Below are 22,000 nucleotides of genomic sequence, written 5' to 3' on the forward strand. Positions count from 1 at the left end.
TACTTTCCAGCTAGTCATAAATTAAGGAACAATAATACCTTCCCTTACAAAATTTCATCCATATACACATCCAGCTACCAAATGGGCTATTCGTGTTATAGACGTCAAGCCGCAAGACGCTTTTAGTTCTGATTCAAAAATAATACAACAAAATACCCAATGCCTTTTTAAACAGCTCCAAATATTTATTAAATATTTAATTGGAATCCTTTACTTTCCTCCAAGGAGCATAGTTTGAAATCCAGCCCAATACAGGAATTTAGAAATAATACCAGTTTATATTGCACCTTGCTGAAAATGACGACATGGGGAAACAGCATTATGTGAAAAAATATACATACATAAAAGTGTAACACAACATCATCTGACCTGTGAACAGACTGCAAGCCAGATAAGCCTGGCCCATCTCTTGTTCTGCTTTGAAACATAAAGAAACACTACTCACAGTGAGAGGAAAACATTTAGGCCTTGAATAATATCAGATATCACTGTAACATGTAATGCCATGTCAATTAATATAATATATTTGTCCCAACATGTTTTGTTTTTGCCCACACAACACTCATTTTAAATTTTTTTTTAAGATAGACAATTTTTCGTGTATTGTTTGTATTAATCGTAACTAGTACTCTTAACTGTTAATTTCGTCGACGGGATGGTTATGTTTTTCGTATAACTACTCTGGAAGACCAATATTTTGATAAAGTTCTGCCTTTGTACATGACCATCTTTTTATATAAACGTCCATGTGACGGAAATATTTAGGCGTGTATTTAGTGCTTTAGATGTATACTTTTACTTTTCAGAAAACGTTCTCAACCTCGCCTGCTATTCAACTCAGATCTTGTCTGTTAAAGTGGTTGACACATGCAGCTAATGTAAGGTAATTATTAACATTTTTTTTACATCGCTGTTGATGCAGTCCAGCACCATTGCATCTAATTTTTATCACGACGAAAAACACGCGTGATCAGATGCAAAGCATCATCTAGATGTAAGTCCCAACGTATATAGACGTCTGACTATAAACGTGTCGGTTTGAAACCGGTAACGGTGTTTTAGGCCTTACTTCAAAAAATGACTCTGAGCACTGTGGGACTTAACTGTAGTGGTCATCAGTCCCCTAGAACTTAGAACCTAACTAACCTATCACACACATCCATGCCCGAGGCAGGATTTCAACCTGCGACCGTAGCGGTCGCGCGGTTACAGACTGAAGCGCCTAGAACCGCTTGGCCACTCCGGCTGGCTTTGGCCTTACTAAACAGCGTTATTTAGAATGGATGTTCACTGTTTCTAACTTTGCTGTAAGTTCATATTCGACGAAGCGGCTTCCTCGCTTTTGATTTTCTCAATCTTTAGGTACATTTGTAAATTATATTTCCCGTTTCATTCATACAACCTTATAATACATTCAGTATACGCATTCATAAGCAGCATAGGGCGCACAAGTCTGCTCAGATGTTGAAATGTGTGTGAAATCTTATAGGACTTAAATGCGAAGGTCATCAGTCCCTAAGCTTACACACTACTTAAGGACAAACACACACACTAATGCCCGAGGGAGGACTCGAACCTCCGCCGGGACCAGCCGCACAGTCCATGACTGCAGCGCCTCAGACCGCTCGGCTAATCCCTCGCACACAAGTCTGTTATTGTCACCTGGCAATAATAGCTGAAGAGGTTGGAAGTGAACCATTGTATTTTATCATTTTGCAACAGGCAATGATATATTATTCGCTGCGTAAAATAGAAGATGTATGGAGACCATACAAGATAATGAAACAATACAAATTTCTGATTGAATGTTTTGAATTCACTAAAAGCAGGTAGGAGGAGCGTTAGAAAATCGTTTGATGTCTGTGAATGCTGACGCAGCGAGATGAGTTACGAAAGGAAGTTTATAAAAGATTGTCACTACCGTGATCGTCTCAAACTTTTGTCATCGAGCGCATAATGTACAAGACGTAGACTTGTCTGACTCTAGCTTACCACGTGATGACGGCCTTTTGTTCACTTATACAAACGTCAGAGGTATTGAGCACGTAATGAGATGTGATGAAGCAGTGGAGCAGTCATGGAACACATTTCATAGGGGACGAAGGCGCTATAGTGAATTCTGGAATTTTCCGTTTTCCAGTACATTTGACTAGAAGGGACAGTACAGAGTCTGATATGGGAACTGCTCCTCTCGACTCATTAACGTGATTCCAGAGCACTGGAATTCCCACTACGAGTTTTCCATGGGCGGAAGTGTGTTGTCGTGCACTCTCCACTTCGTTTCCAAATGCCTCTGGAAAGCATTCCGTGCTGAAGGCAGAGCTCCGTCCGTCAGCCATTCCTGTTTCAGCGAATGCCTCCGGGAAAACGCGCAGTAGCCCGCCGTGTCTTTAGTTCAGCCGTGTCCGCGTTTTATTGGCCGTAACGTAGCCATTCACCCTCAAGAGCCTGCTCTTCCGCATGGAACGCTGCCTCTCTCGCGCGAACGTAACAAGAACCCTTTGGGAGTGCCATGTCAGCTTTACGGTTTACGCATTTCCTTTGCTGTTGTTTGTGTCGCTGGTAGAAGGGCATCGTTGCTATCACGTATTTCAATCAGAATCCTTCATTGAATGCCGCAGGAGAATGGTGTTTACAAAAGGAAATGAACAACATCGTTGTAATCGTATTTACGTATCACGTTGTGCATTTATACTTTGCTTGCGGCCGACCTGTACCACGTGTGTTTCTTGCAGAAATTTTACGTATCTTACAGCAACCTACTATCATCTTCCTTGTATATCACTGTACATTTCTCAGCTGGATCACGTCTGATATTTAATCCGTAACAGTATTTACAATTGTAGGTTTATAGCGTCATGATTTTAAAGTAAGCCAATAGTTACCTTAAAACGTCGCATGTTTTTCACTTATGCTAATACCACACTACGATGACTGCGATACATTTTCTATTGTGTGTTTTTATACCTTGTGCTTTTCTCCACTTTGTGATTCAAGTTTCTGTATAAAATTTGGTTTTTGGTATAAAGCCTTTTCATGTACTGATGTGTACACTCCCATTGTACCCGCATTAAGTTTGTACATTTTACCACGTTAAAGTATTTATGGTATTTCCTTTAAATATCAATTAGGTCATTAGGCATAGGTATTGTGTCTATATTAGTTGTTTTTCGTTAAAGAGGACCTGAAGATGACGAAAATGTTCCGTTGGAGCTAGTCATATGAATAATAAGTATTTAAATAATACTGACGTCTTGTTCCACTTCCATTACACATTTTAAGGTGTTTCTGTGATTCGGTGTACCTGCAGGCAGTTCCGTGTTAAAAGATGGCATTCTTATGTACAAGGTGAGGTATATAAAATTGTTTCTTGACATATGTGGGAAACTCTAAAGCGGTTTTAATATAAATGTATTAATTGAAGTTGCTCATCTCGAAGTAGGACATCCAGTGGCCCAGTCCCAGGAGGGCTGGAGTTGGGGTCAGCTTTGATATTTTAATCAAGAACACAATTTTTTTTATCTCAGATTCGGATTCTCCGGGAAAAATTTCGGAACTCTTGTATTTAAGATTATACGTTGCCTGATTAGCTCCTCTCTATTCGAGAAAAATCAAAATGCGTTAAAAACCACATTATTCCTGTAATTTCATTGACGGATTTTGTTCAACTTGCCTTAAACAACGGATATTCTCCACTGACCAACAATGTGTGTTATGCCGACTCAGTTGATAACAATTCGTATAATTTGATTCATTAGAGAGGTATCTGGAAAATGGAATCATCATCATAGGGCGCCACTAATTGTACGAGTATCGAACTGCAAAAGTTAAAGCTGTACTCGAAGTCGTACCTATGTAGTAATTGCTGCAGCGATAAATGATGTGTATGGAATTTGAGTTCACCTCACACGATTTGCTGAGAAGTAATGTAATTTTGCTAAAAAAAACAGTTTCTATTAAAATATTTCAGAGTAACGATTTTCCTAACCTTCTGCGATTCTTATCTGATGTTTACTTATTGAGATATTATCAGTTTTCATCGGTTTTTATCCCATTTTAATGTTTTAGGAATACAATGTCATCAATTACGCAACGAAATACTTGTTAAATGACGAAGTTGTTTATTTTTCCATTCAGAATTCGAATCCGCACAAAAAAATGAAATCCCGGCGCCTGGGGGTGGAAGAGGGGTTCGAGTTTGGTGTCATTGGATGGCCCCATCAAGATGAACAACTTTTATTTCGAGGTTTTTATAATCCAATTGGTAGTTTTCTGGATATTTCCGAATGCATTTTTAAATGCTTCACGCTACATATTCTACTGTTGCTCACTAAAAGTATAGAGTTGCAATCATCGTCCTAAAGCGTACGCTTTTCTCCTGTTGCAAATCCGCAGCGGCAAAAGTCATCTGATGTTTCTTCTGCTCTTTGTTCAATATCACAGTGTTATGGCAGATATTCTTCCGGCTGACCTTCTTTCTAAGTGCTCCTAATTTTTTTCCTCATATCCACTAAAACGCATGTATGTAAACTTTAGTTTTTAGTTCTTCAAACACATATTCGTCCAGTAGTATAAATATCAAATAGGTGAATTTATTCAATCCTCGATGCAAGTCGTTTAAATTTGTTTCATAATTTCGTTCCTGCGTCGTAATTTTCATATGAACATGGAGAATCATTAAGTATTCTGTCTGTGTAATTCCTTCTTTAATATTTTGTAGTGGGTTCATATAATGTCGCAAACATTCTGACTCCTGTTTAAGTTATAATAATCGACATTCTTTAAAAATCTTTTAGACCTAGCCTATGAAAGGTGAGTATCTTTTGGCGAATAATGTGAATGACACCGGTTTGTAATCTTGCCTATCATCGTAGTGGATTGGTGTGAACGTAGTCATTTATTATAATAACAATGAATAAAATAGCCTCAAGCTGCAAGCCTGGTTTTATATCTCTTTTATCGCGTGGCCGACTTCGAGAGACACGTCTGATATTGAGACGTACCTGTCTACATACTAATTTTTTTTTTTTCGAAAAACTTGATACGTATACAACGTAACAGTCAATCAGTCGTAGGGTTAAGTTAGAGTTCTTGTGCTCATCATAATATACGAGAAGTATACATTTTTCGAGCCAAAACTCTTAGCCGGCCGTGGTGGCCGAGCGGTTCTACGCGCTACAGTCTGGTACCGCTTGACCGATACTGTCGCAGGTTCGAATCCTGCCAAGGGCTTCGATTTTTTTGATGTCCTTAGGTTAGTTAATTTTAAGTAGTTCTAAGTTTTAGGGGACTGATGACCTCATAGTGCTCAGAACCATTTGAACCATTTTAACACTCTTCTTAATAGTTTGATGCGAACCGCCATGAATTCCTCTCGTGCGCTAGTCTCTTCATCTCAGAGAAACACTTACACCTCACATCTTCAATTATTTGTTGGACATATTCCAATCTCTGTCTTTACCTGCAGCTTTTACGCTGTACTGTTCCATCCTGTGCTATGGATGTTACTCTCTGATTCTTAACAACTCTACCATCGGCCGGTTCTTCTTGTTTCCGCGGTCTTCCATATGCTCTTTTGTTTGCCTATTTGGTGAAGAATCTCCCCGTTCATTATCTCATCAACCCACTTAATCTGCAATATTATCTAGTAGCACACATTTCAAACGCATGGATTCTTTTCTGTTCCTCTTTCCCATTGCCCCTCGGCCACTACTCCACAACTACATATATTCTCAGATATTATTTCCTTATATAAAGGGTTATAAATGACAGCAATAGGCATTTCTTGGCCTCTTCGCCTTTGCTAGTTTGCTTTTTATGTTATCCTTACTTTGTCGGTCATGGATTTTTTTGCTTCCAAGGTAGTAGAAATTCCTTACCTTCGTCTACTTCACCAATTTTGATGTTAAATTTCTCACAGTCGTCTCATTAGACTGTCACCCCATTCATCATATCCTGTAATTCTTCTTCACTTTCACTGAGGATAGCCATGTCTTTAGCGAATCTTATCATTGATATCCGTTCCTCCTTAATTTCAATTCCATTCCTGAGCTTTTATTTAGTTTTCGTTATTACTTCCTCGGGATATAGATTGAACAGCAGGTGTGAAATACTGCATCTCTAATTTACCCCCGTTTGAATCCGAGCACTTCGTTCTTGGACTTACAATGTTATAGTTCTCCTTTGGTTCTTGTACATATTGTATATTACCCGTCTTTCATTATGACTTACTCTAAATTTCCTCAGAATTACGAACATCTTGCACCATTTCACAATGTCGAACTCTTTTTCCAGGTCGACAAATGTTACGAAAGTATCTTGATTTACATCTATTTACCTTCCACTATCAACCACAAAGTCAGCCTTTAACTTATTTAAACCAAAACTTATTGCCATCTAAAAGATCCTAAATTTTCTTTCCGATTGTTTTCTATAGTAGATTTGTCAGCAAATTTCATGCATTAGCTGTTAAGCTGATTGTGCGACAGTGCATTTGTTATCTTCTGAATTACGTCGATTATATTTTTAGGAAAATCTGATGGAACCTCACCAGTCTCATAGATTCCACACACCGGCTTGAGTTGAAGTTTGGTTGCCACTTCCTTCAGTTAATAACCGACATTCCGATAGAATGTATCTTGCGTTATTTGATCTGAAGTCTTCGAGAGATCATCTAAATTCTGGCTGTAATACTGTATCATCTTATCATGTGTCTTATATCGAATTCAATTCCTTCTTCAATCAAGGCTTCCAACAATTTCCATCCCATCCATCCCCCCCCCCCCTCCGCCCATTATAGCAACCTTCAATGAAATGTCTTGTGCTATTCGCTCTCTCCTTTGCATTTAACAGCGGAATTCCCACTGTACTGTTACTGTTACCACTTCTGATTTTAATTTCACCGAGTCGTAATTAATCATAATAGATACCAATAACTACCTGAGTAATATTTTTTTTATCTTTCATTGTTATTCCATTACACATTATTAGTAGGAGTGTATAGAAACAAAAATATTTTGTACTGACACCAAGTTCTATAGTCAACGCAAGTGTCTTCGGAAGTTGTATTGAGAAATAACGAAAACTATTTTGTCACCATAGTCTTTACAGTCAGAACGAAAAATTAAGTTCAAACCCACCTGTGGGAATGCCATAAGATAAATTAGACATAGCTAAAAAGTTTTTCTTATTATCTATTTTGATCCCCTTGGTGTCATCATTCAGTAAAAGTAAAAATATTAATGCAAAAACATTTTCTTCCAAAGTGATACACATTATCAGGTGTTGTTTGCATCCGTCATTACATGTCAAATGTTAATATTTACCGTTATTACCCAGTTTGGCCAATGGTGAATATCGTAACACGCGTGCACACATAGCATCACGCAGACAAATACACAAGCACATATTTCGCTCTCCAGTATTTTACCAGTCGTTAAACCAAATCAGACAATGACCACTCAGTATTTTAGCGGCTATCAAAACGAAACAGCCAACCAATACGTGGTCAGCATGTACAAAGCTGTTGGAATAATCTCAGTACCTTTCTGCAGCATGTTCAAAAGTATCCAAAACAGGCACGCTTTATTTCTCAATAAACACTAGCGCACAAACCAAGGGAACGATGCGCTGTTGACAGGATGACTGCCATTAATTCTGACATTATTGCGTGTGTCAATGGTGATCAGTTGAGAACCTCCAACTGATGTGCAGGTGCCCTGTACTGGTATTGTATGAATCCACCTCTGAACTACGAGTAGTGTGATTTTCGTAAAATTAGTAAGTAGTAATGAGGCTATCTTAGAGATTTTAGACCTGTCAGGCGTTGAGGTATCTGTACACGGGCCCTATGGAATGAGTCACTGCCACGTCATGGAGAAGTGAACACAATTTACCACCTACCTTGTATTGAAAGGAGCACAACAAGTACTTATTGATGAGCTTGCACGTTCTGTTCTATCTCTACATTGGGGGATACAGAGTTTGATCGTCATTTATGAAAGGTAGCTGAAGATCAGAGTGGGTTCTGGAGGAGACTGCCACATTCACTCAGGTGTCTGGAGTGATGGACTGTCCAACTCCAACCTACTGACCCGACCCTTAAAACACCCTGACATCTTTTCCGCTTTCACGTATAATGGCGATCCAGACGGATACTAATCGGATATATTGGGCCGACCACCTGCTAGATCAGTTGCAACCGGCAAAGTTAACACGGTCCACACTCCCACTCTGCCTGCTCTAGAAGGAGGTGAAAAGAAGCATTATGGTGGTATTAGCGTTGATGTGATGGTTGTGCCTACTACCGCCTTTGTGCCTGGACGTTGAGATTCACTCCTGTCATCTAACACAGAGACCCATTCTCGGATACAGCAGACACCAAAAAGGCATAAGAAGCGAAGGATTACCTTGTCTACGGTGCCCACGACAGTTGCAAACCAAAGTAATCTCTAACCACCACGAGAAACTTCCGATGGACGTCTGCACGCCAGATTAAGACTAGCGTCCTTCTGCGAGAACAATCTCCGCTACACTCGTGTGGGACGTGCAGCTGTTGATTACTGACCAACTTGATGAACATTGTTTTTTGTCCTGCGAAGTAACTCCCCAGGTACCATTTCCCATAGAGGAGGCGTCTGAAGATCTTGCCTGATGCTATAAGACGATGTTATTGTCCTGAATCTTTCGTTAAGGATTCATAGGCGGCTGTGGCCTTGTGGCACAAGAAGGATTTCATCTACAAGAAGAATAAAATGTTTTGTGCGTTAACGGGGCTGCATGGCTCGGTTGATAAGGTGCTGCGATTACATCTCCTCCGCCTGTTGTTATGAACGTCCCTATACCCTATAACTTCAGGCCTACAAGATGGGCACAGGTATCAAATATCAGCGTGATGCGCACAGAGCGCCAAAAACGGATGTGGCACTACTACTGGAAGTTCGAATGGAGATCTTACCAGATTTCTGTCTGTTTAATGCTCAAGTTACCTCTAATTTAATGCGACGCAGTGGAATGGGTATCCTTGAGCTAGACAGAATAGAGATACCCCGTATGACGAACTTGCTATTGGCTTGGGGACCATGTCCTTTCTGGGACAGGTAAAAGGTGGGATTTGTCAGGGAAGAAATTACGCCTCTCTCCGTTGGCCACCATGGCCACATCATTATTGGCAGAGCCTTTAATAACGTTCTGCCTTCGAAAGACCAAGAACCGAATTACATTCCGTGCCAGAAACTGCATATCTGGACCAGAACCTGCATGCTCACGTTGGGAGGTGTTAGATGGTAATCGCCCTGGCTTCACTTATGCGACCAGCCATTCCGCCAGAAGACCCGATTGCATCTAAGTCTTCGCTGTTGTTGGGACGGCGATTCTGGCTGCAGAGTGCAGGCCCACGACTTCCTCAGACCATAGTCCATACATCTCCTGTTGAGCCTCCAGAGGCAACTAATAGCGAGTTTGTGGGCCTCATGTCAACATCGATTGCTTATGTATCAGTTGTAGCTTCGATGGTGGCTCAAATGCATGATACTGGCTTTACGACGTATGCTGGTTGGTTACGATAGGGAAATAACGGTTTGGCACTGACAAAGGACTGCTTCTATTACTCTCTTCTCCGAGACCACACGGTGCTTCCACTATCACCCGGTCTTCAGGCAGGGACTATTGCGCCGAAGTGAATATTGTTAGTCATTCCCAATGCACGCTTGAAGTTGTTGTGAAATGAAAATGCTTTCCGATGAAGATCGATAAAGAACCTCTCTTTAAGTACCATATTATCTCCAAACGACGACAAAAATGACGGACATTGGTACACGGTCTGGATCACCTTGATGATAGCAGGTTTACAAAGTTCCTTTATAGTCATCCGTCTTCTGACTGGTTGGATGCAGCACGTGATGAATTTCTCTCCTGCGCCAACCTCTTCACCTCAGAGTAGCACTTTCAACGTGCGTCCTCAGTTATATGCTGTATGTATTCCAACCTCTGTCTTTCTCCACCTTCTACACCTCAATAGAAATCAGTCCCTGATGTCCTATCATCATGTTCCCACTCCTTGTCAGTGATTTCCACATATTCCTCTCCTCTCCGATTCTGCGCAGAACCTCCTCATTCCTTACCCGATCAGTCCACCCAATTTTACACATTCGTCTGTAGCACTACAACTCAAATATTTCGATTCTTTTCTGTTCCGGTTTTCGCACAGGCTATATTTCACAACCACATAATGTTGTGCTCCAAACGTATATTTTCAAAAATAAGTCCAGTGTTTGATAATAACATACTTCTCTTCGCCAGGAATGCTCTTTGGCCTGTGGTAGTCGGCTTTTGATGTCCTCCTTGCTCCGTCCGTCATTGGTTGTCTTGCTGCATAGGTGGCGGAATCCCTTAACTTCATCTACTTCGTGACTATCGATTCTGATAGTAAGTTTCTCACTGTTTTCATTTCTGCTAATTCTCATTACTTTCGTCTTACTTCGATTTACTCTCAGTCCATATTCCGTACTCGTTAGACTATCTATTCCATTCAGCAGATCATGTTATTCTTCTTCAATTTCACTTAATATAGCAATATCATCAGCGAATTGTATCATTGTTACACGTTCGCTTTGAATTTTAATTCCACACTTTAAATTTTCTTTTATTTCCTACATTGATTCCTCGATATGCAGATTGAACACTAAGTAGAAAGCTTACTTCCCTGTCTTACAACATTTTTAATCCGAGTATTTCTTTCTTGGTCGTCCACTCTTATTATTCCCTCTTTGTTCTTGCACATTTTGTATATTACATGTGCCTCCCTATAGCTTCCCCCTATTTTTCTTAGAATTTCGAACAACTTGTACCATTTTACATTGTTGAACGCTTTTTCTAGGTCGACAAATCCTATGAACATGTCTTCATCTTTCTTTAGTCTCGCTTCCATTGTCAACAGCACCGCCAGAATTGCCTCTCATTGGCCTATACCTTTCCTAAAGCCAAACTGACCGTCATCAAACACATCCTCAATGTTCCTTTCCAGTCTTCTGTATGTTATTCGTGTCAGCAACTTGGATGGATGAGCTGTTGAGCTGATTATGAAATAATTCTCGCACTTGTCAGCTCTTGCAGTCTTCGGAATTATGTGGACGATATTCTTAAGTCAGGTGGTATACTGCCAGCCTTATACATCCTACACACCAACGTGAATATTCGTGTAGTTGCCACTTCCCGTAATGATTTTAGAAATACTGATGGAATTTTATCGATGTCTTCTGTCTTTTCTCATCTTAAATGCACCTGAGCACTTTTAAATTCTGATACCAATACTGGATCCCCTATTTCTTGTAAAACAACATCGGTTTCTTCGTTTACCACATCAGACAAATCCTATCAACCATAGTGGCCTTCAATGTACTCTTTCCATCTATCCGCTCTCTCCTCCTCATTTAACAATGGAATTCCGATTGCACTCTTAATGTTACCACCATTGCTTTTAATTTCATTGAAGGTAGTTCTACTTTCCTATATGTTGAGTCAGTCCTTCCGAAAATCATTCCTTTTTGAATTTTTCACATTATTCATGCATCCATTTCGCCTTAACTTACCTGCACATCCGATGTATTTCATTCCTCAGCGACCCCTATTTCTGAATTCCTGAATTTCGCGGAATGTTTTTGTACTTCCTTCTTTCACCGATCAGCTGAAGTATTTCTTCTGTTACCCATGGTTTCTTTGCAGTTACCTTCTTTTTGCCTATGTTTTTCTTTCCTGCCTCTGTGATTGCCCTTTTTATAGATGCTGCGCTGCCAACTGGACTGTTCTTTCTTCCTGTACCTATAGCCTTAGAGAACTTTAAGTGTATCTCGGCATTCTTTATTACTTCTGTATCTCACTTATCTGCATATTGATTCTTCTTGACGAATCTCTTTAATTTCACCTTACCATTTATCACTACTGCGTTGTGATCTGAGTCTATATCTGTTCCTGGGTACACCTTACAATCCAGAATCTGATTTTGGAATGTCTGTCTGACCATGATGATTCCCGTATCACCCTGACTTTTCCATGTTTGACACCTCCTCTTGTGATTCTTGAACAGAGTATTCGTCATTATCAGCTGAAATTTATTACGGAACTCAATCTTTCTCCTCTCTTATTCCTTGTACCAAGCCCATATTCACCTTCCCCTAAGACTGCATTGTAGTCTCCCATAACTTAGATTTTCATCTGCATATTGTATTACCCATCCAATATCCTTATGTACTTTCTCTGTCTTTTCATCTTCAGCTTGAGACGTCGTCATGTACATCTGAACTATCGTCGTCGGTGATGGTTTACTGTCGATTCTGATAGGAATAACCCTATCACTGAACTGTTCACAGTAACAAACACTTTGCACCAACCTTCCAACCCAAAACTAATCCTACTCCCCCTATAGCATCTTCTGCTGCTTTTGGTATTACCGTATATTCATCAGGTTACCTTCCATTAGGAAAGTGAGAGCACTCAGCGACTGTGATATGATTTATAAATTATAGAGAGCAACAATGAGTCGTCATTTATTTTGCAAGTTTCATTTGGCAAATCCAGATTTCGGCTAATACCATGCGATTATCACTGCACTATTTTCTTGTCTCGGTGCATATTCCATGCTGTTCGGGCGTCAGACTTCTGTAAGCATTCCATAACTCCAAGAGAAAAGAGTTGCGAAAAATACTCCTTTGTGATTCCTCAGTTTTATATAAGGCCAATAGAAAAGCATTAGTCTTCCACGTTAGTCCGCGCTATTCATGCTTAACCAATCAACAAATAACACACTTTCAAACAGTTCTTTTTCCCGAAATGAATACTTCACACACTGATATTTTGTTTATACTTTACGTTATTAGCTATTCCCATTTGCATTGAAATTAATATTCCTTTAACCATAAACTTACTTAACATTCCCCTTCGTCTGCATTCACAGTGTGGTAAGACTGTCTCACGCTAGTGCGTACAGCGTTCATCAGTAAGAGAATAATCTATATATTTACTTTAGACCACGTTCACAAATCATTCACAGTACTGTAAGCATATACAGAATGGTACAATCATAAATAATACAAACACCTTCAAGAAATAAGCAGAACTATTCACAAAGAATTCTCCTCACCTGTTTCTTGCTTGTCTCTGGACAATACCGGGCTCTGGTGGTCAAAATTCTTAACTACATTATGGTTCTTTCTGTTTAGTCCTGCGCTACTGTCCTGTAGCATATGATAATTAGAACTACATACTATGCTGAATCCACTTCAGACCATCTGTCACTGTGCACGCATCATTCATTCTCCCGATACACAGGCTCTAGACAGGAGCGATATAAGGCTCACCCTCCCAGAGATCTGAAAGGGGCTATTGTGGAACCTTTTTCCAATGGAGAGAGCATCATGACATTTTTGCGTATACAGGCCACATGTCCTGTGGGTACACATTACACGTCTATAATGCAGGGGTTTCCATTGCCTTCTGCATCCTCATGCAGTTGATCATTGCTGATTCTTCCGCCTTTAGGGACAGTTTCTCACCCCAAGGGAAAGAGTGCCATAAATCTCTGCCTGCTCCTCCGCCTTGTTTAACAAGGCCGTTTACAGAATGAGGGTGACTTCTTACGCTTGAAGTCTTCGGCCGCCAATGTTGATTATAATAATTGTTAATCAAAATTTAAGCGATGGGGAGTTTCGAACCCGGCACCGAGGACGTTTTGATTATGAATCAGGGACGCTACCCCCTTGTTTTTGGTTTTTGGTTTTATCTCACTTTTTTCGTTATTGCTCTCTTTCCTCGGGACGGACGTCCTATGACGCTTGTTCGAGTTCACCATTGATCCAGTAACTTAATTTTTTTTCTATTTATTACAGGAAGTAGCTAACCCTCTGACCGAAAACGCTGAGCTACCGTGCCGGCCCACCCTAGATCACGGTGTAACTGCTCATCAGTCACTACCGCAGACCATATCAGGAGATGTACGAAGATAACGCAGCCTTGGAAGCGTGCTCCGCTGCAGAGTTGGATACAGTTCACTGTTTGGGCATCGTATTTAGGAGATACGGCCAGCGTACGACGGCCCTGTAAATACAGTCCACAAGTTCTGAGGCCGCCTCCTCTTGGCTTCAGATATGCCCCAAAGGATAGTCTCCATTCACACTCGCATAGCATCCTGGATACCTCGTTTGGCGCAGATCTTACCAATGACTACAGTGATAGCATCACGAATCCAAGCAGTCTTCGGTTACGATACCACTTCACTCTACCTCTTCACAATGAAGGACCGGGACTTAACCAACGTTCGTGGGCGGCCTGCGGCCCTTTGTAAAAAGTGGACCCATCGCCGGAACTGTTCCATCGGTCTCCACCTTTGTCCAGCCTGCCCCGTATTGTAGACGCACACATCGTACCTGCGCTTCAAGTGGGTTCAAATGGCATCTTATCACTATGCGACTTAACTTCTGAGGTCATCAGTCCCCTAGAACTTAGAACTAATTAAACCTAACTAACCTAAGGACATCACACACATCCATGCCCGAGGCAGGATTCAAACCTGCGACCGTAGCGGTCGCGCGGTTCCAGACTGAAGCGCCTAGAACCGCAAGGCCACACCGGCCGGCGTGCCTGCGCTCTTCCTCATCAAAACATTCTTCGTCGATTATGGCTATATACACACGAACGGCGCGTGATGTGTTCGGTCTGTTAATGCCGCGCGGGATTAGCCGAGCAGCCTCAGGCGCTGCAGTCATGGACTGTGCGGCTGGTCCCGGCGGAGGTTCCAGTCCTCGCTCGGGTATGGTGGTGTGTGTGTTTGTCCTTAGGATAATTTAGATTAAGTAGTGTGTAAGCTTAGAGACTGATGACCTTAGCAGTTAACTCCCATAAGATTTCACACACATCGGAACATTTTTGACCGGCCTGTTGATGACGAATCACTATCGGAATGAGGCTTGGGATGTGCCAATCGGAAATGGCGTGGCCTGTGGTGACACGAGAGATTCACCAAAAATATTTCGCGACCTATATCGAACTCCTGGTACCTTGTGGTTAGCGGAAAGCTTCCGACAATACGTAGTCTGAACGACAGTGATCTAACTAAATCCTCAATGTGTTGTGCGACAGACACGGATGAACATTGCGTGGAATTCGGCCCTACTTCGAATGTGTGGCTCCTTATTCGGAAGATGCTTGCCTTCTACCCGCGAGTGCCGCTCCACGCTATCGAGACCGGTGTGCTCCTTTGCCCAGCTGACACCAACTTTCCTCAATAAACGATACGTGCGTTGAACCATATCAAAGGAGTGTCTATGTACTATGTTTTTGGTCTGGTCTGGTCTGGTACAGTCTGAAGGATGTGCTTGACTTTTAGACTTTACTATAGGACGGACACGACGGATTGCAGGACTCTTCAAAAAAAAAAAAAAAAAAAAAAAAAAAATGGCTCTGAGTACTATGGGACTTAACATCTATGGTCATCAGTCCCCTAGAGCTTAGAACTACTTAAACCTAACTAACCTAAGGGACAACACACAACACCCAGCCAACACGAGGCGGAGAAAATCCCTGACCCCACCGGGAATCGAACCCGGGAACCCGGGCGCAAAAAGCGAGAACGCTACCGCACGACCACGAGATGCGGGCAGTACCCTTCCAAATATCGTCAGATTATTAGTGTATTCGAGATCACCCCCCCCCCCCCCTCTCTCACCTGCATCTGGGCTGTGCAGGATAAGAAGCGTTGAATATGGTGGACATTGATTTGCTTCCAGCAACGAACCATTTGCTCGAGAATGTACTAGAAGAAGACTCAACCTGGTCGCCACTGTGGAGAGTTGAGAGCGGACAGCGTTTACTTTATGATGTTTCGAGTGATCGTCGCTCTGCTGTTGTACTACCGGCAGGGTATCCTCAGTTTGCTTGTATTCTGTACTGTACTGTTTCTAAGAAAATACAACGCTCTCACGCTGGTTTCTGCTTTTCTTAATCATATAATGTTCATTACTACTGGGCACATGTGAGTCCACACGCCTCAGAAACGGAAGAAAAGCTTACGTCGCAAGAGGAAAAACTACAGTGAGTTACATTTTGTACAAACTGTACAGTACATTTTCCACTTTTTCATTATTGTTGAACTTTCCAAAAGAAAAATGGGTCTCATACTGGTTTTGTGATGCAAGGCTGACATGTCTTCCTAGTTCTAATGGCGTTCCAGGCCAGTACAGTCCACGTACTTATTTTTCGTTTCATTAAACCCTTGCGTTCATACTATACATTGCTCTATAACCAGATTACTGGGGTAAAGGAAAAAATATATTCTCGTACAATCACAGATGGCAACACTCAACTCTGGAAATATACGAAATCGATGCAACAAGGCATTCTGATAGTTACTGGCTACTTTCGCTACTGTAGCACAACATTATGAATTGTTCATTAATGTATAATTTTTGCTACTGTGAACCTCAACTCTGGATTCTCATGGCTGAATAAGTGGCACTCAATAATTCTGAATACAGCAGATTAAGCTGTAAAGTGAAAGAGGTTGACAAAGAAGCGTATGACGCTACAGATCTACAAACGAATTGATTCCGAGGAAGGAAGATGCTGCTGCTTCAGATATTGAAGTGATATTGTTGTTGAAAGAGAGACAAGTGACAATAGTAGTGATTAAAATGGCAGAGCTGGCGGAAGCGGTGAAGCGACTTTGTCTTCTGCAGGCATTCCATGCGTTAAAGATGGAACTAAATGGTATAAGGGACCTTTTGGGACAAGGATGTTGCTGAAGCATAATATTTTGCGGGATAGGGCTGGTCCATCACGTACGACAAAATTCTTTCTATAAAAGGCACCTTGGAGAGAATATTTACAGAAGAAAAGTGTGATATAATACCTGAGACCTACAGGAATACAAATCAGTTATTCACAAAATACAACATCAATTTAGAAGGGTCAGCGAAAGTGTCGAAGCCACTGACCACTGAAGAATTTTATGCATATCTTGGTATACTAATTAGAGCTGGAGTAAGATTCTCTACCACTGAATCCTTAAAGGAAATGTGGAAAACAAATGCATTCTCATTGTATCGTCCAATCTTACCCCTCGACACGTTTTGGCAGATAAGTAAGTTTGTAAGATTTGACAGTGTGAACACTAGGGCTGAGTGTCTGAAAAGTGACAAAGCTGCTGCAAATTTAAGACTTCATTTGGTTTTGTTAATTGTACTGAAGCAGTAACATTCGAGTCACTGCATTTTATTGGGATGATATATCTGAGTCATCCTTCTAGATGACGTCATGGCGAAAGCTCCGGCGATCGAACTTTTCGGTATTAGGAAGTTTCCCGAAACAATTCTAAAGGTGTGTATCTAGTAATATCCTGAAGTCCCTGCATATTATTCCCATGCGGATCGAGAAGATAGTTATACAGATCGCTTTGGGCACAGGGACATTTATCAATCATTCTTCCCGCACTCCATGCATAAATGGTACAGCAAAAAAGCCACAATAATTGGTACATTGGGAAATCCTCCCTGCTGCACATTTGACAATTGTTTGCAGAGTAGCACTGTAGGCGAAGATAAACTGCGCTAGAATATGATGTATGACATGTACACCTCTAGATAGAGGGGGACATAGTCTAAGAAAAAATTTAGTACAGTAAATACCAGAAAGAGACACATTTAAGCGAAATCATAGTCACATTCCAAACCAAGTATCGACATTTCGTATGTGGTTACACGTGATAAGAAAGAACTTGCACGTGTCGCGAATGCTGTCACAGCACGGTGTCAGGCGGGGAAGAAGACTAGGAACGTTTCTGAAAGGGAAGAAAGTAGAAGAAATATTAGCGAGCGGGCTAGTATCCCATTTGCAGATAGCTACTCCTACTATTATACCATTGGCACTCGCATTAATAGACGCCGTCCATTAGTACTAGAAAGATGCTTATATGTAAAACAGCGTTACTTTTATAATTGGGATGAAAAGTTCAGCCGAATACCAGAAATTAATTGGGCGTTTCTGCGGTTCATTACTGGCTACTCAAATCGTTAGGCGGTAATGAGACAATTCTAAAGCAGCTAAATACAGAAAGTAAGACACGTCCCCATTCTACTACAAGCCATAATACTGTAATGAGTCCATAACCATTACATTCGTTAACAACTTTCTAGAGAAGTAAAAGGGATTCAGGAAAGGGAACCTTTTAGCATGATAAGGCAGACGTCACAAAAGCGCTCTCATTAACACTCTAATGTTCCTTACATTATACTGCAACCTCATTCTGGAGACGCTTTTGCGCTTTCTTTGCGCTTTGAATGCTGTCTAAAAGTACTCCCCGGACGAGAGCGTTGTAATTATCTTAAGAACCTTATCCCACGTTGCGTATGTCAATGCTTAACTGGGCAGTTAACGAAACGCATGTTTCCAATACTGGGGAAACATATACATCAGATAAATGCATCTAAATTAATTTCAGACAGACATTACGAAAGGAATGTCATTTTTTTGCTAGCGTAAATGTTTTTACATAATGCTAATCAACTGATTATTCACTATAATTGTCTGTTTAAAGAACGATACAGTTGTAGTGGAATCCATGTCCTAGGTTACGAATCGGTTCGGTAAGAAACACTGAACTCATCATAGAAAGCGATGTGACACTACGACAAGACATTGGACTCAGAATCGGAAGGAAGACAGTTATAACATTCCTCAGGCCATCAAGGTTCAGGTTTTCTGTGGTTTCAATAAATGCTTGAATGATTCCTTTGAAAAGGCACGGTCGATCTCTTTCTCGAACCTTCAGCAATGGTTGTGCTACATCTCCATCGTCGAAATGGTGTTGAACCTTTCATTCACATTGGTAAATACAAATGTCACTGGACTTAATTGCTGTTTACTACTTTATTTACCACAGACAATCCATTATATTGAAAAGTATATCCATAATAGTTTCTCTGCTAAGTATGAAATGCCACTTGCATACCTCGATGCTGGCATGCTCGAGATATCAGAAAAAGGTGCGAAATTGTGTAATTACTTACCGATGGCCATTCAGTAACTCGTCTTCAGACCTGGTATTACATTCAGGTACTATCTGTCACCTACGCCTTTACTCTTCTGAAATCTTCTCATACAAACGATGGTAAGTTAAATACACAGCAACTTTCCCTAGATTATAAAGTATAAACTCAACACGGGAGAACAGATAGAGAAAGTACATGAGAATATTAAAAGCGTAACACAGTACATAAAGGGAGATGAAAATCTAATGGTCATTGGGGACTGGAATGCAGTTGTAGGGGAAGGAGTAGAAGAAAACGTTACAGGAGAATATGGGATTGGGACAAGGAATGAGAGAGGGGAAAGACTAATTGAGTTTTGTAGTAAATGTCAGCTACTAATAGCAAATTCTCTGTTCACGAATCACAAAAGGAGGCAGTACAGTTCGAAAAGAGTGGGTGATATGGGAAGATTCAGTTAAATTACATCATCGTCATACAAATATTCCGAAATCGATACTCTATTGTAAGGCGTACCCAGGAGCACATATAGACTCAGATCATAATGTGCAGTGATGAAGATTAGGCTGTAGTCAGGAAGAATCGATACGCAAGGAGTGGGATATGGAAGTACTAAGGAATGACGAGACACGCTTGAAGTCCTCTAAGGCTATAGATAGAGCAATCAGGAGTAGCTCAGTAGGCAGAACTGTTGCAGAAGAATGGACATCTCTAAGAAGTCCAATTTTATAAACTGGAAGTAAAAATATAGGTTCAAAGAAGTTAACTGCGAAGACACGGCCTCGTGGTTTGAGGCGTCATGTCACGGGTTGCGCTGCCCTCCTGCAGGAGGTTCGATTCCTCCCTCTGGCATGGGTGTGTGTGTTGTTCTTAGTGTAAATAGTTTAAATAACGTGTAAGTCCTGGGACCGATGACCTCGGCAGTTTAGTCTCTTAGCAATACACATACATTTGAACATTTTTTTAGCTAAGAAACCATGGACAAAAGAGGAAATGAGGGAGTACAAAGAAGTTTACGGAAGTTCAGGAATACATAAATATAAGTTACTGAAGAATGAAATAAATAGGAAGTGCAGGGAAGGCAAGACGAAATGAAGAGTGTAACCGGAATTCCAGTATCAAATGCTGGGGAGAGAGCGGATAGATGGAAAGAGTACATTGGAAGCCTGTATGAGGAGGAAGATTTCTATGATGTGGTAGAAGAAGAAACAGGAGTCGATTTAGAAGAGATAGCGGATCCAGTACTAGAATCAGAATTTAAAAGAGCGCCGGCCGGGATAGCTGAGCGCTTCTAGGCTCTTCAGTCTGGAACCGCGCGACCGGACAGTCGCAGGTTCGAATCCTGCTGTCCGCAGCTCGTGGTCGTGCGGTAGCGTTCTCGATTCCCATGCCCGGGTTCCCGGGTTGGATTCCCGGCGGGGTCAGGAATTTTCTCTGCCTTGTGATGACTGGGTGTTGTGTGATGTCCGAAGGTTAGTTTGGTTTAAGTAGTTCTTAGTTCTATGGGGCTGATGACCTCAGATATTAAGTTCCATAGTGCTCAGAGCCATTTGAAGCATTTTTTTTAAAAAGAGCTTTGGAGTCGATTTAGAAGAGATAACGGATCCAGTGTTAGAATCAGAATTTAAAAGAGCTTTCGAGGACTTAAAATCAAATAATGCCAAAAGGGTAGTTCACATTCCGACAGAGTTTCTAAAATTGTTGGAAGGAGTGACAACAAAACGACTATTTACGTTGGTGTGTAGAATGCGTGAGTCTGGCGACATACCATCTGACTTTAACAAAAATATCGTCCACACAATTTCGAAGACTGCAAGAGCAAACAAGTGCGAGAATTATTGCACAATCAACTTGATAGCTCATGCATCCAAGTTGCAGACAAGAATAATATACAGAAGAATGGAAAAAAAATTGAGGATGGGTATGATGATAATAAGTTTGGATTTAGAAAAGGTAAAGGCTCCAGAGAGACAATTCTGACGTTGCGGTTGTTAATGGAAGCCACACTATAGGACTTGTCGACCTGGAAAAATCGTTCAACAATGTAAAATGGAGCAAGATGTCCGAAATTCTGAGAAAAATATGGGTAAGCTATAAGGGGGACGGGTAATACTCAATATGTACAAGAGCCAAAAGGGAATAATAAGAGTGGACGATCAAGATCGAAGAGCTCGGATTAAAGAGGGTGTGAGACAGGAATATTGTCTTTCACTCCTACTGTTCTGTCTGAGCATCGAAGAAGCAGTGATGGAAACCAAAGAAGGGTTTAGGAATATAACTAAAATTAAAGCTGAAAGAATATCAATGATAAGATTCCCTGATAACATTGCTATCCTGAGTGAAAGGAAAGAAGAATTACTTGAGATATGAAAGGAATGAACAATTAAATGAGTACAGAATACCGACAGAGAGTAAATCGAAGAAAGACCAAAGTAAGGACAAGAGCAGAAATGAGAACAGCTTGAAACTTAACGTCAGGATTAAAGGTCATGAAGTAGATGAAGTTTACGAATTCTGCTACCTAGGATGCAGAATAACCAATGACGGACGGAGCAAGAAGTATATTAAAAGCAGACTAGCACTGGCCAGCAGAAGTCTACTAGTATGAAACAACGAAACATAGGCCTTAATTGGGAGAACAGATTTCTAAGGGAGTTCGTTTGGAGCACAACATTGTGTGGTAGTGAAACGTGGACTGTAGGAAACCTAAACAGAAGAGAATCGAATCATTTGAGATGTGACGCTACAGAAAAAGTTGACAATTAGGCTGATGAGGTAAGGAATGAGGAGGTTCTGGGCAGTATCAGAGAGGAGAGGAATATGTGGAAAACACCGACAAGAAAAAGGGACAAAATGACAGGATAGCTGTTAAGACATGAGGGAATGCCTTCCAGGGTACTAGAGGGAGCTGTGGAGGGCAAAACTGTAGAGGAAGACAGAGATAGGAATACATTCAGCAAATATTTGAA

Source organism: Schistocerca gregaria, chromosome 8 (genome assembly GCF_023897955.1).
Source record: "Schistocerca gregaria isolate iqSchGreg1 chromosome 8, iqSchGreg1.2, whole genome shotgun sequence".
Lineage (NCBI taxonomy): Eukaryota > Metazoa > Arthropoda > Insecta > Orthoptera > Acrididae > Schistocerca > Schistocerca gregaria.